Consider the following 15,211-nt stretch of genomic DNA (forward strand, 5'->3'; position numbering starts at 1 on the left):
TCTCACTACAAATTGCTCACAATTTGCTAGTAGATGCACTGCAGCAAGTACAGCCACCAGCAGATCAACCAGAAATCAAATATATATAACGCTACTGTAGGCGTAAGTAAGCCGTTTGGATTCTCCTATGGCTATTTTCTAGCCAAGTATGAAAGCACACTGCTATGCCAGATGAGATGACGCTGAGTTATTAAAAAAATAAACGTAAAATAAAAAAGGAAATGGCAGACTGTGCCTAATTGAAATCCAACCCCTAATAAATTTTCCCACTTCGGTCTTTGCGATGGATATGTGCGTCACTAAGCGCAAAACACAGCGGTCGCAAGTCTCACTACAAATTGCTCACAATTTGCTAGTAGATGCACTGCAGCAAGGACAGCCACCAGCAGATCAACCAGAAATCAAATATATATAACGCTACTGTAGGCGTAAGTAAGCCGTTTGGATTCTCCTATGGCTATTTTCTAGCCAAGTATGAAAGCACACTACTATGCCAGATGAGATGACGCTGAGTTATTAAAAAAATAAACGTAAAATAAAAAAGGAAATGGCAGACTGTGCCTAATTGAAATCCAACCCCTAATAAATTTTCCCACTTCGGTCTTTGCGATGGATATGTGCGTCACTAAGCGCAAAACACAGCGGTCGCAACTCTCACTACAAATTGCTCACAATTTGCTAGTAGATGCACTGCAGCAAGGACAGCCACCAGCAGATCAACCAGAAATCAAATATATATAACGCTACTGTAGGCGTAAGTAAGCCGTTTGGATTCTCCTATGGCTATTTTCTAGCCAAGTATGAAAGCACACTGATGAGATGACGCTGAGTTATGAAAAAATAAACGTAAAATAAAAAGTAAATGGCAGACTGTGCCTAATTGAAATCAAACCCCTAATAAATTTTCCCACTTTGGTGTTTGAGGTGGATATGTGTGTCACTAAGAGCTAAACACAACGGTAGCAAGTCCCCCTGCAAATTCCTCACAATATGGTACTAGCTGCACTACTAGTGCCAGCAAGCCCAGCCACAAGCAAACAAAAAAAAAAAAGTATAACGTTATTGTAGCCCTAAGAAGGGCTGTTGGGTTCTTGTAGAATCACTCCTGCCTAACACTATTCTAATAGAACACCCTAACGCTTTCCCTGACCAGCAGCAGCTCTCTCCCTAGCGGCATCCAGACACAGAATGATCCGAGCAGCGCGGGCAGCGGCTAGTCTATCCCAGGGTCACCTGATCTGGCCAGCCAACCACTGCTATCGACGTGTAAGGGTACCACGTCATGCTGGGTGGAGTGCAGAGTCTCCTGGCTTGTGATTGGCTCTGTTTCTGGCCGCCAAAAAGCAAAAAGGCGGGAGCTGCCATTTTCTCGAGCGGGCGAAGTATTCGTCCGAGCAACGAGCAGTTTCGAGTACGCTAATGCTCGAACGAGCATCAAGCTCGGACGAGTATGTTCGCTCATCTCTAATTATTAACAATCTCCCTCATGATCTGCTGAATTCTGACTTGCTTGAACAGTTTAAAGGGGTTGTCCACTTTGAGCAAAATATTTATATTCTTTGTGTAGGGAAAGGTTATACAGTATACTTTCTGTATTAATTCCTCCAGGTTTTCTTTGCTTGCTGTGGATATGTGATGTTACACAGGTGCACGGCTTGTTATATCACAGAGAGTTATCAGAGCTGTGCGATATTACGAGCCGTGCACCTGTGTGAGATCACATGACCATGGACAGATTTCTTTCCAACGGAAGTAAACATAGAAGCTTTCTATATATAGCAGAACAGCAAGCAGAGATCTAGAAATTGGTGAGGAATTGATACTGACAGTATATAGGCAGCCCCCTACTTAAATACACCCGACAACCCCTAGTTACAGATGCACCTCTCTGAACACTGTAATCTCTGTTGAAGCTCTTTGGATGCTTTTGTACTTTAGTCCCGAGCTGTAATGATCAGATGTAAGGTGTCTGTAATGAAGCTTTATTGATAATCCTTCCCTTTCCATGAAAAAAATTTAGAAAATCCTATTGTGACTGGGACAAGTTATAAATTAGAGAGTTCCAACTTACATACAAATTCAACTTAAGAACAAACCTAAAGAACCAATCTTGTATGTAACCCAGGGACTGCCTGTATTGGAAAATTGTGAAACTTTTCATTACACAAACAATATCAATTATTTGCTGAAAGTGGATAACCCCTTTAAGTCATACATTTTATTTTGAGATTTTTACTGCCTATCCTTCCGATTTTTTGATGTGTGGTGCACACATCAAGGGGCATGAGTCTGGTACTTTCTCTATTGATAAATCTTCTCTATTGTTTCTGTTTCTTTGGATACATTTTATTAGTACAAACAGAGGGAATTGGAGAAAAGATAATTTATTGCAGTAAAAAAAGACAATGATAAAGTCATGAGTTATTTTCTAATGTATTACATGACACAATAGCTCATGCTTAATGACAAAATATTTATAATGGAATGAACAAAAGCTGTACTCGATTCCGTACGGAGTGGCCTGAGAGGCAATAACGCTTCCAGATGCCATACAATCATGTGTTGCCACAGAAATCACTCATTGATCCATTAGTTCAACATCATAAGAAATTGACAGTGCGACAAATATCTGTTTCTTCATTTGTTTTCTGCAGCGGTGAAGAACAGAACTGCCTCCATCAGCAATGCCCAGTGGTATGTCTGGGCCAGCAAGATATTTATTTCTGACATGTTATGGCTTGTAACACATAACACAAATTATTAGTGCAAGTTACTAGTTAGACTGAGTATTGACTGATGGCGTGAACTATGTTCTGCAGAAACAGCAGTAACAAATCAAATTTCTCAGGTCAATTCACTGCATTGCCCCTTCATCTATTAGGGGTAAAGCAGATTTTCTTGTTCAAAATTGTAGTTAGGCTTTAAAAATGTATTATATAAACCAAGTGTTTCCAAAATAAACACATACTTAAATGTACACCTACTGTATGTGTTGTGACCCAGAGTAGCTCTACAAATGTTTAGCATACCTAGGATCTTGCTGTAAAACTTGCACATTATTGAAGTGTCGTGCGTCAGTGTCCTATCACTGCATACCTCCCAACCATCCTAGATCCAGCTGGACATCAGCTCGATTGGTGTCTTCCAAATGCCTTCTGGGTTGAATCCAGAGATAATGCAGAAAGCTGTCAGCTATCTGCACAATCACTGTGCTTCTGCTGCTGATGTGCGTAGTAGAGCAGGCAGATGCTTGGTGATGATGTCATCCTTTCTGCCAGCTTCAATGCTGTACACAATAGCAGAGGAGAGGATTGCTGTGGGGGAATGGTGAGTAACAGTAACATAGTAAATAAGGTTAACACCCAAACACCCACCAGTAACAACCGGGTACGGTGCTGGCACTGATCGCGGGTGGTAACCATGTGAATTCCTCCAGCAAAGCTACCATATTGGGGTTGATTGCCGCCCCCTGTGAGGTCATTGGCGGGACAATGACAGCCTCGGGTCATACAAAGAGCTGTCTTGTTTTAATCCAATTATTACAATGTGCGATTTGCACATAGTAATAGTTGATGAGTAGTATGGCAGTATATGGTAGGATCAATCAGACAACCTAGGGTTATAGTACCCTAGGGGGTCTGAAAAATAGTAAAAAAATACTTTACAAAATGTAATTGAAAAAACTAAAAAATACCAACCATTCCCTAGAACTGATATAAATATAAATAAACAGTAAAAATCATAAACATGTCAGGTATCGCCACATCCCAAAATGTCTGATCTCTCAAAATATAACGGTTTAACCCCGTCACAGAAAATGGCACCCAAATTCGGAAATGCCGCTTTTTTTTTCATTTTGAAAAATATAAACAAAAAATAAATAAATAAATAAAAAAAGTGATCAAAAGGCAGTACAGTCCTTTAAAATAGTAGCATTGAAAATGTCATCAAAAGTTACAAAAAAAATGACACCACCCACATCTCCGTACACCAAAGTATAAAATAGAAATTAGCGCCAGAAGATGGCAAAACGATGATTTATTTTTTGTACAGGAGGTTTTAATTTTTGTAAATGTATGAAAACATTATAAAACCTATATAAATTTGGTATCTCCGTGATCACACCGACCAAATAATAAAGTACAAGTGTCATTTGTGGAGCACAATGAAAGCCATTAAAATCCAAGCCCACAAGAATATGGAGCGAATGCATTTTTTCACTGCATTTAGAATTTTTTTCCCGCTACATGGCATGGAATATTAAATACAGTCACTATTAAGTATAATATGTTACACAGAAAACAAGCCGTCACACAGCTCCGAAAATAAAAGTTATAGATTTTTGAAGGTGGGGAGTGAAAAATGGAAACGCAAAAACAAGAAAGGGCCTCTTCGTTAAGGGGTTAACCCAGGAAGAACTGCTGTGCTGCCCTAAAACCACTAAAATAGACAAATCACCAGGCCCAGAGGGCATAAATCCCCTGGTACTGATGTGATAAGACAGTTATTTCTTATATTTGAAGATTCCATATAACTAGTGCATAGAAAATGCGGTGCCAATGGATGCTACAGACCTGTAAGTTTAACATCAGTTGAGGGGAAAGTATGGGGTTTGTTAGAGATACTATCCTGGAGTATTTAAATTTACATAACAACATCCACATGGGCTTATGAGGGATCGGTCCTGTCAGTAATCAGACCAGCTTTTACGAGGACAGGTGGACAGAAAGAGAACCAGGAAGATTATAGTACTGTACTATTCACAGAATTTCAAGAATGAAATTCTACTAAAAATCGAATAAAGCAGCGGTTCCCTTTGGAAGCACACTTGAATAAGCTCCACATACAAACGTTCAAAATAGAACCCAACCGACTAATGAATCAATAGTGTCTCATAGAAACGTTCTGACTGTGCAAAATCTGTCATTAATTTCAGTGATGCTTCTAAAATATTCTTAAAAACGGCTTACATCCCCATGATAAATGTCTCTGATATTAATGACTGTTCCTGCACAGCACCAGCTCTGCGCCGGGTCTGACCTGTCAATTAGTTCTGAAGAAATTTACAGCTGTGACTATCAGGCATGTCTAATGCAAGGTCCTGGGTAACATAATGTACAGAATTAGGGCTCATCCACACTGGTATAGAAAACCTACATATATATGGGGTCTGATTTTGTAAAATGTAAAATGTTTTGTAAATGCAATTGTTAACAGTAATGTAAATTACCTCTCCTCATCTGCTGTAATGTGTTTCAAAACGCAATCAAAATGAAACGTGTGTTATTGATACCAATAATTTAAAAAAAATGTAAATGCAAAAATGTATTAATTTAAAAAAACAGGTTCCTATGCAAAATTTTAAACATTTTAAAGCATGCGAAATAATTCCAATTTCCATGTTAAAACAGGGTCCATGAAATAAATCCTTCCTTTGCACTTGCAAAAAGCAAAAAGACGTGATACATAAGTGAAAAGTTGCAGGGAGCATCTGGAGAATAAAGATGCATAAGGCACTGCACAAGGTGCAGACCAAAGGGTACTTAAAAAAAGACAGCAAAAGTTGCAGTGAAAAGTCGCAAAAACAACAAAAGTTGCTAAAATGAGACAATTTGACTAGCAAAAATAAAGATACATGTCCCCCACTGAGTGCTCACTGCACTCTGACCGGATGCCATAGACCTCTATGGGAGCTGTAATATGGCCAAAAAGGTTGCAGCCATATCAATGGACCCCATACGGACATGTGCATAGGGATACATACCCTGAATGTACAAACTCCAAATGCAAGTAAATAAGTTTATATTTAACAACACATAATGGATTCCAAACTGGTAAACAAACCTAAATACAAGAAATTAAATAAGTCAAGACTCAAGAAAGTTCATACTGGAAACTGGTCAAAAAGGATTGTTACCCGGGGAATGGAAAAGAGGACCCTTTAAGGTTTAGGTTCAGATGAGTTGTGACACTGATTATGGGTGTTGCCCTTTAAATGCCACCGGCAGTTCAATGTCACTGGTGGCTTTGCCAACTGCATTTAAAGAATTAACATCCGCCATGACAGCATGGATTGCGGGTGTTAATACAGGCGTTCAGATCTGCTCATCACTATCCTTGATTGCTCCTCATGTCTCTTACAACTTGGTAGCTTCACCCAGTCTCCTGTAGGCACTTTCTTGATTTATTTATTTTCATAGATGAAGATTTGTCTACCAGTTGGCATACAATGTGTGCCTTTATAAATATACACTTTCTTACATTTGGAGTTTGTACATTGAGGGTATGTAGGCAGCATACTACTAGTGTGGTATTTAGGACTTATTGGGTGGGCCACCTTACCCTCACCAATATGTGTAGTTTTTCTGTGTACTTTTAAATGTTCCAAGTCATTCTTTTGCTAATTAATAAAGATCAGTGTATATTTTTAAGCTTGTATATGCACATATTTTTTCTTATTGTGGGTTAAATAAGTTGTACACCACTTATACAATTTTCGGAAAATATTTATTAACTACTCTTTGAAATAGAAGTTGCATTGTACAGTGACCTTCATTTTTACAGAAGGTAAAAAAGGTTTGTCCCATTGCATGGCAATATTGGGGGCAGTTATTATGTAGCATGGACTGTAAAAATTGACATGAAGAATTGCAGCATTAGTATACATAAAATGGAAATATAACAAGAGTTTCTTATACAAAGAAAGGCCCATTATAGGAACATTTTTTGCAAGACAGAAAGTTGGCATCACAGGCCGGCTGTTTGAGAGGACATTAGGCTACCGCTTTGATAAAATAATAAAACGGATCTGAGCCTTTCTGTCATGTTTGATCTGTCCCCTTGTTCATTTTGCTCCTACTGCCTTTCTGACAACTGATGCTTTTTTCGGCTTCCAGGTTCTTAGACTTCTGTCAACAGACACATGGGGATTGTAATTTTAATGGCGCTAATCTCTGGAATTAGAAAGTTCCACAGGTGTACCTTATTTGAGCTCACATCGAAGTCACCGTGCAGACGTTAACTACTTCTTTAATCCGTTCTCTGTTGGAGGGGCTGAAATACCTTTGAAATGGTTTCTTTGATATTGCCTTCAGCTTGGATACTATACTATTAATACTTTTTCTTGCAAACACTGTAGCCGCTGTCTCCGCCTCATTTTCCCTTTCTTTCTATTCCTACACTTCTCATTGCCTCTTACATATCTATTCATCTCTCAGCCATGTAAGGCACATTAACTGAAGCCGATAATTAGGGCGGCGTGCGCAATATATTTTTTGTCAGCATGAACCAGTGGGATCTGGTATTATATTAAAATAATTTCTTTAAAGTCATTGTTGAGCAATTATAATCCAAGTGCTCATTTCAATCCATTCTCTTTTAACGCTTTCTTTATTCCCTAATCGTGTTTATTAGGCTTTGTTTATCATCATAATTGATGGTTCAGATTTGAGAGGAGTTAAGTACGATACGTCTCAGGACTTGCTTAAGTGACAGATTTTGGTTGTAGCTTCGAACGCGTCTTGCATTCTTTGGCTACCTATATTGGAGATAACTTCTGCACCTGGCAGCTTAGTTTCATCACTTGCTGAAATATTGCGATCGGAGCCAAAAAGGTCGGCTAAGTACTGACATTTTAGTGTGTGTTCAGGTGTGGAAATGATCGGAGGGGCACCGGCTTTGAAATAACTGAGTAATCCGATCAAGCATGATGTTTGCTCTCATTGGTAACGTGTGCATTAACACCTGTCTTTTCAAGGCATAGATGTGGATGAAATAATGTAAAGAAAGCTTTCATGTACTACCAATAGTCTTCACAGTACAGACTGATATCCTAAGCGGTGAAGTAAGCAAAGTCCCTCAATCACACTTTTTAATTATTCTCTGCTCCATACATTATTTTGTAAGCTCTGATACTTTTTTAATGGGCATCTTGAGAGGTCTTTTAGCAAATTAAATGTTTCTTCTTTCTGTAGAGTCAACCGTTTTTTGTACATTCATCATTTTCCCATTAAGCAGATCATTTGTGCACTGCAGGGTTACAGCTCTGGGCAGTAATGTATTTGTGAAGGATCTTTGGAAAGTGAGTTACCTGCTGTACCAGGCTCTGGAATTCAGAAGAGGGGAAATCTTTGATAATACATGAATAATAGCAAATAATGAGCTAGGGGGTACTGCATATATTCCTGGGGGGAATCAATGAATTAGGAGTATGCTGCACAGTAACTCTTAGTGACAAGAAAGAGCCTGGAGTGTGTCTTTTGTGAATATCGATGCATTCACGTCTTTTTTCATTATAAAGAGGCAAAATTCAACATGTAGCAAATTCAAGCATGGAGCCAAAATTCCATATATATCCAAATATATACTCCATATATGTAATGTGTCCTAAAGTGTGGCTGACTATACCCCAGGGACATAGCTGCCCATTACAAGCACTATCTACTGCAAATGTACATTTCATTTATAGCCAGGAAGTTTGAACAGACTTCAACAGTTGCAAATTACTGGGCTATTGGGTATCAATGTTTTAACATGAAGGAGGATGTGCATAAGCTCAGCATGATGCCACCAACTCCATAATGGTCAGGGTTGTTGGAAAGGCTTACTTTATATTCACGTTCTGCCCACGTGAAAACAATGAGAAGTTTGCAAAGGAGACTAAAGTCAGACATTTTTAAGAAAAATATAAGGCTTCACTATACCTGTGTCCATGGAGCAATCTCGATAAAGTCTTCTGATGGGGGCGGTCACTAAAAAGCTAGTGCTGAGTGCCTTTTGAAGTGGGAATCAGTTCGAAGTGGTAGATACACATTTAGGGTGCATTCAAACTAACTTATGCTCGCCCAGCCATAGCCAGCCAGGCATGCGGCGTTGCGCTGGAAAAGAGGGGGGGGTCATAGAAATAGCAGTAGCTTTTATGATACTGTAACTCAAGGTCACATTTATGCTGTCTGTATGGTGGTAAAGTATTTATATTGAAATGTTTCGACATTGCAATAATTTGGTTTGCTTTCTTAGCTATGCATTTTGGTAACATAGCATATTAGCGTGCTTCAGACCTGACGTAAAGCGAACCTGGCACCAACCTGGTGACAGGTTTCAATAAGCTATGCTGATTTTATAAATGCCATAGCTGGCACCCTGAATAATTACAGTAGATTATGATAGTTTAAGTCACATTACCTGGCTCACTGCCAGCAGCATGTGGTGAGTCCCGGGGGAGGCCTGTGGAGGGACAGCTGCCTATGTGTGCCTGTGTCAGTCTCCTATCCTCCACACTCATGCATCTACCTCACTCTTCCCAACTCCCTGTCATGTGTATGGAGAAGGCAGGGGAGGGGGATGGTATGGAGAAGAGGAAGAAAGCATGAGGAGACACAGGCACAGACAAGCTTCACCCCCACACCCAGGACTCACCACTGCTGGAAGGGAGCCAGGTAATGTGAATTGTATATAAACTATTGAAATGAGTAAGAATGATAACAAAAGTATTTTTAAAATCAGCTTAGCATTGGCTATTGGAACATGTCACCAGCTAAAAATCACATTTCTGGTGACAGCTTTGCTTTAAACATAGAATTCTAGATTTTACTCATATGTCAATCCCTTTCCAACTACCTTTCTCCAGTCCAAAGCCACTACATGTTGCATTCATTGCTAAAGTGATTACACAACTAATCCTTTGGACAGGTCTTCAGCACCATATGTAGCCAATTCCCTTGCTCAACAAAAGCATCCATAATTTGCATATTTTTATGAGATATCATCAATGTCCCATTATTAGGGGAAGAACACAAAAGGGTTGTGTGTGCGACACAATTGTGGTGCAGACACTTCTTAAATACATGAACAAGCAGTTTGAACCTAAAAGAACGTGCAAAGTCAGACAGAAAAATGGCGCACAGCCCTTATTAAATGTGCCCCATTGTTTACAGCCAGTGATAATAGTGGTGAATAATTGACTTAAAGTTAAATAATCTGAGTATATATATATATCCATTTACTATAAATCCAGGCTAGTGAATACAATGTGCAATACTTTGTTTGAGATAGATTTTCTCTGGTCTATTTATAATTAAACAAATGACTGTATTAGAGGTTGGTTCTGGCATAGCATACTATAATATAGTGTGAAACGTGTCAGCTAAGAAGCGGGTGGATAGGAATGGAACTGGAAACTAGATGAAAACTTCAGTTCCCTTTGGCCTTAATGTAGCTTTAATCACCTCCGTCTGCTTATAGTGCAAGCATTGTAGCCTTCCTAATTCACTTAGAATAGGCACGCATATTTAAACAAAAGTGTTTTACCCGAATTAAAATTTGCTATGATTTAGTATTTATCTAGCCATTAGAGGTATCAGTTTTGTTTTCCTGCTAAGTTCCTCAGGAAATTTTCACCTCCAATGAATTTTTCCATAGAAGAAACAAAGGAGTCAATTGATAAATGCTTTGCAGCATGGAAACAGGTTACGTGGTTACATAGCTTGATCCGTGGAATCATCAGGTTTGGTTTGCTGCCCAGCTGGCACACAGCCGCCTGCTACTCTTCAGGCACATTCCCTTAGTACAGCTGATCTGAGCTCACTGATTGTATCCCCATACAACCCACTAGTATTTGTGAGAGGTTGGTTAACAGGCCCAGGAGGACGCGGCAGTACTAATCTTCCATTGCCCCAAAACAAAAATCCTTTCCGATGCTTGGCTCCCAATTAAACCTAATCCCTCAGAGAATGAGCTCTCTGTGCGATCTGCCCTTCAGTCACCATCTCATTCATAAGTGAATCTATGCTGAATTTCACAACTTCAGGGAACAAGCTGAAGAAAGTTTACAGGGGAAATATCTGCAACAAAAAGAGACCTTGAAGCTGAGAAGTGGTTTGATTGCTATTCTTTTAGACAAATGCATAGTGACATCTTGTTGTATTGCTTGTCTCTGGAATACACTTCACTCTACGGTTCATCTTCCTTCATATAAACTGCGAGTCTTTTTTTCAAACCCTTTGTCCAGATGAGTGATAAGAGCATATTTTCTACTCTGAGGGATTTGTACATTTCTGCTTTTACTTTTCTTTTTTTTAACTTAAAACTAGAACATCTCTAGTGTCAACAGAGTATTTTTCTTATTTTTTCCAGTTTTGTTTTTATAAAGTACATACTTTTATATGTTGAGTTATCAATGTTATCCTTCTGCCAATCAAACAACATCTTTATCAAAATTCTTAGAATTTTCTATTTTATTTCTTAATTATGTGTTCCTGGATATTCTATGTAACACAGGCTCTGGGTGGGGACAGATGGGCTCTAATCTTAAACCCACACCCCAGTTATCCCTTATTATTGCCTAGCCTTTTCTTACTGGGGAGAAAACTAAAGGCTGTTCCATTACTGCACCAAAGGGCAAATATGTAACAGGACAAAAAACACAAACACAGCAGAATGGTCAACAAGCCAAGTCACAACACAAATAGTAACACAGTACACAAATAAAAAGGTGGTCTAAAAAGAAGTTTGAAATACAAGAATTTCAACAAACAGAGTGTAAGATCCACTCCAAGACTTTCCTCTGTGGATGGCAGATTAGGTGGCATTAGTTTTTGTTTGTATTTTCTGTGTGTGAACTGTGGCTTGGGTTTCTGCTGTTTTTGATTGATTCAGCCACACCCTGTCCAGCAAAGGATTACTGGCCTTCCAGACATCTGATGCAGTCTGCCCAGCATCTGCCTTATATACCTGCCCAGTCCCATCAGACATCACTGGTTATATTACCAGTTTCTTGCTTGTGCTTTTGCTATTCTATTGTTATTCTGGTTATTGATCTCCACTATTGTACATTCGACTTTACCTCTTGGACTCTGATTCTGTATAATATGCGCTATCTCCATTGTGACCCGGACCCCTGACCTCACTTTCTGTGCTATTCATTTGTAAGACTTGTTTTGTATTTGCACTGTGGCTTAGGGAGAGATCGGTGCCCAGTTACTGCCCACCAATTAGGGTCGCGACCAGTAAGTAGGCATGTGACAGCTAGGGGGACTTAGTTCAGGGTTTACTGTCCTGCCTGTCCTCTATGTACCCCTTGCCATCCTCCTTACACAGAGTTTCTTTCACAAATTAAGGAACAGGTGAAAATAAACTATAACCGCCAGTGAACTGAATGTAAGCAGGGCTGATGCAGGGCTCTGTCAGTCACCACACTTAACCATTGTTGGCCAGAATGGACAGCAGGAGGATAAGGGTTTGGTGCGGTGGTAAAATGCAGAGACAAAATCAGCATCTCTTCAGTCACATATCATGGATGGTGCTGATGTAACAGTCTTGTTAACAACTAATCTGGCTGCCAAAACAACTCCTAAAGTAAATGAAACATACTTACATTTTCAACTGAATGGTTTTAAGAATAAAAAATCTTTATCTCAAATTCAATCTCATGTTCTAGTTGTTATGCTTATATATATATATATATATATATATATATATATATATATATATATATAATGATGCACTTTGGTTTGAAAAAGGTACAAAACCCTTTACCTTCCATATGAAGGAAGAAAGCACAAAATAATAACTAACAAAAATACAGCCAACAAGCGCATTTACTTTTTTATTTTAGAATTCCATATATTTCAAAACTAGCGTCTCACTTCAATTTTTATGACACTTTCTTCATTTATGTGATATCGATGGTTGAGTCTGAAAAGGAGAACAATATACTCTGAGCTGAATTGTATTTCTCACAAAAAGAAGTTCCCTTAGGGTGGTATTACATCAGTAACAATGCATGTATGAAAATGACTAACACTGATCAAAAATGCAAAACACATGTGTTGCTTCTAGAGATGAGCGAATTAGTTAAAATTCAAGTCGACCCGGTTCGCCACATTTTCGGAGAAAATTTGATTCAAACCGAATCGAAACAAATCACGGCATGTGACGTAAAGGTACATCATCGGGGAGCCTCAATCTGTCGCCATGACAGCCTCGGGTCTACCCTGTTTAAACCCTTGGTTTAATCCTTAGGGAGTCTTAAAAATAGTAAAAGTAAAAAAAAGTAAAAAAATTATAATAATTGTACCTAAAAATTCAAATCACTCCCCTTTCCCTAGAACTGATATAAAAATAAATAAACAGTAAAAATCACTATCACTAAAAAGTGATCAAAAGGTCATACAGTCTTTAAAATTCTAGCAATGAAACCGTTATTAAAAGTGGCAAAAAAATGACACCCCCCACAGCTCCGTACACCAAAGTATAAAAAAGCTATTACCGCCAGAAGATGGCAAAATTAAAAAAAAAATGTACAGGAGGTTTTAATTTTTATAAATGTATGAAAACATTATAGAACATATACAAATTTGATATCCCTACTACCATGCAGTGAGGAACACTACCACCATATAGTGAGGAACACTACCGCCATACAGTGAGGAACACTACTGCCATACAGTGAGGAACACTACCCCCATACAGTGAGGAACACTACCCCCATACAGTGAGGAACGCTACCCCCATACAGTGAGGAACACTACCGCCGTACAGTGAGGAACACTACCCCCATACAGTGAGGAACAGTACCGCCATACAGTGAAGAACACTACCACCATACAGTGAGGAACACTACCCCCACACAGTGAGGAACACTACCGCCATACAGTGAGGAACACTACCCCCATACAGTGAGGAACACTACCCCCATACAGTGAGGAACACTACCCCCATACAGTGAGGAACACTACCCCCACACAGTGAGGAACACTACCCCCATACAGTGAGGAACACTACCCCCATACAGTGAGGGACACTGCCCCCATACAGTGAGGAATACTACCGCCATACAGTGAGGAACACTACTGCCATACAGTGAGGAACACTACCACCATACAGTGAGGAACACTACCCCCATACAGTGAGGAACACTACCGCCATACAGTGAGGAACACTACCGCCATACAGTGAGGAACACTACCCCCATACAGAGAGGAACACTACCGCCATACAGTGAGGAACACTACCGACATACAGTGAGGAACACTACCCCCATACAGTGAGGAACAGTACCGCCATACAGTGAAGAACACTACCGCCATACAGTGAGGAACACTACCCCCATACAGTGAGGAACACTACCGCCATACAGTGAGGAACACTACCCCCATACAGTGAGGAACACTACCGCCATACAGTGAGGAACACTACCCCCATACACTGAGGAACACTACCGCCATACAGTGAGGAACACTACCGCCATACAGTGAGGAACACTACCGCCATACAGTGAGGAACACTACCCCCATACAGTGAGGAACACTACCGCCATACAGTGAGGAACACTACCGACATACAGTGAGGAACACTACCCCCATACAGTGAGGAACAGTACCGCCATACAGTGAAGAACACTACCGCCATACAGTGAGGAACACTACCCCCATACAGTGAGGAACACTACCGCCATACAGTGAGGAACACTACCCCCATACAGTGAGGAACACTACCGCCATACAGTGAGGAACACTACCCCCATACAGTGAGGAACACTACCGCCATACAGTGAGGAACACTACCGACATACAGTGAGGAACACCACCCCCATACAGTGAGGAACAGTACCGCCATACAGTGAAGAACACTACCGCCATACAGTGAGGAACACTACCCCCATACAGTGAGGAACACTACCGCCATACAGTGAGGAACACTACCCCATATAGTGAGGAACACTACCGCCAAAAAGTGAGGGACACAACCGCCATACAGTGAGAGACATTACCGCTTTACAGTGAGGAACACTACCACCATACAGTGAGGGACACAACGCCATACAGTGAAAAACACTACCACCATACCATGAGTAATACTGCCCCCATACAGTGAGGGACACTACTGCCATACAGTGAGGAACACTACCTCCATACAGTGAGGGACATTACCCCCATACAGTGAGGAACACTACCGCCACACAGTGAGGAACACTACCACCATACAGTGAGGAACACTACCCCCATACAGTGAGGAACACTGCCGCCATACAGTGAGGAACACTACCACCATACAGTGAGGATCACTACCACCATACAGTGAGGAACACTACCGCCATATAGTGAGGAATACTACCGCCATACAGTGAGGAACACTACCCCCATACAGTGATGAACACTACCGCCATACAGTGAGGGACACTACCCCCATACAGTGAGGAACACTACCGCCA

The 15,211-nt window shown here is 40.2% G+C and overlaps 1 long non-coding RNA gene across 1 annotated transcript in view; it reads left to right on the plus strand.

Moving 5' to 3' along the window:
- LOC140127482 (uncharacterized) overlaps window positions 1-15,211 on the plus strand; it is a 475,084-nt gene that overhangs the window by 247,623 nt on the left and 212,250 nt on the right. The gene's annotated exons all lie outside the window — the stretch shown is intronic.

This window comes from Engystomops pustulosus, chromosome 4 (genome assembly GCF_040894005.1).
Source record: "Engystomops pustulosus chromosome 4, aEngPut4.maternal, whole genome shotgun sequence".
In the NCBI taxonomy this organism is placed as follows: Eukaryota; Metazoa; Chordata; class Amphibia; order Anura; family Leptodactylidae; genus Engystomops; species Engystomops pustulosus.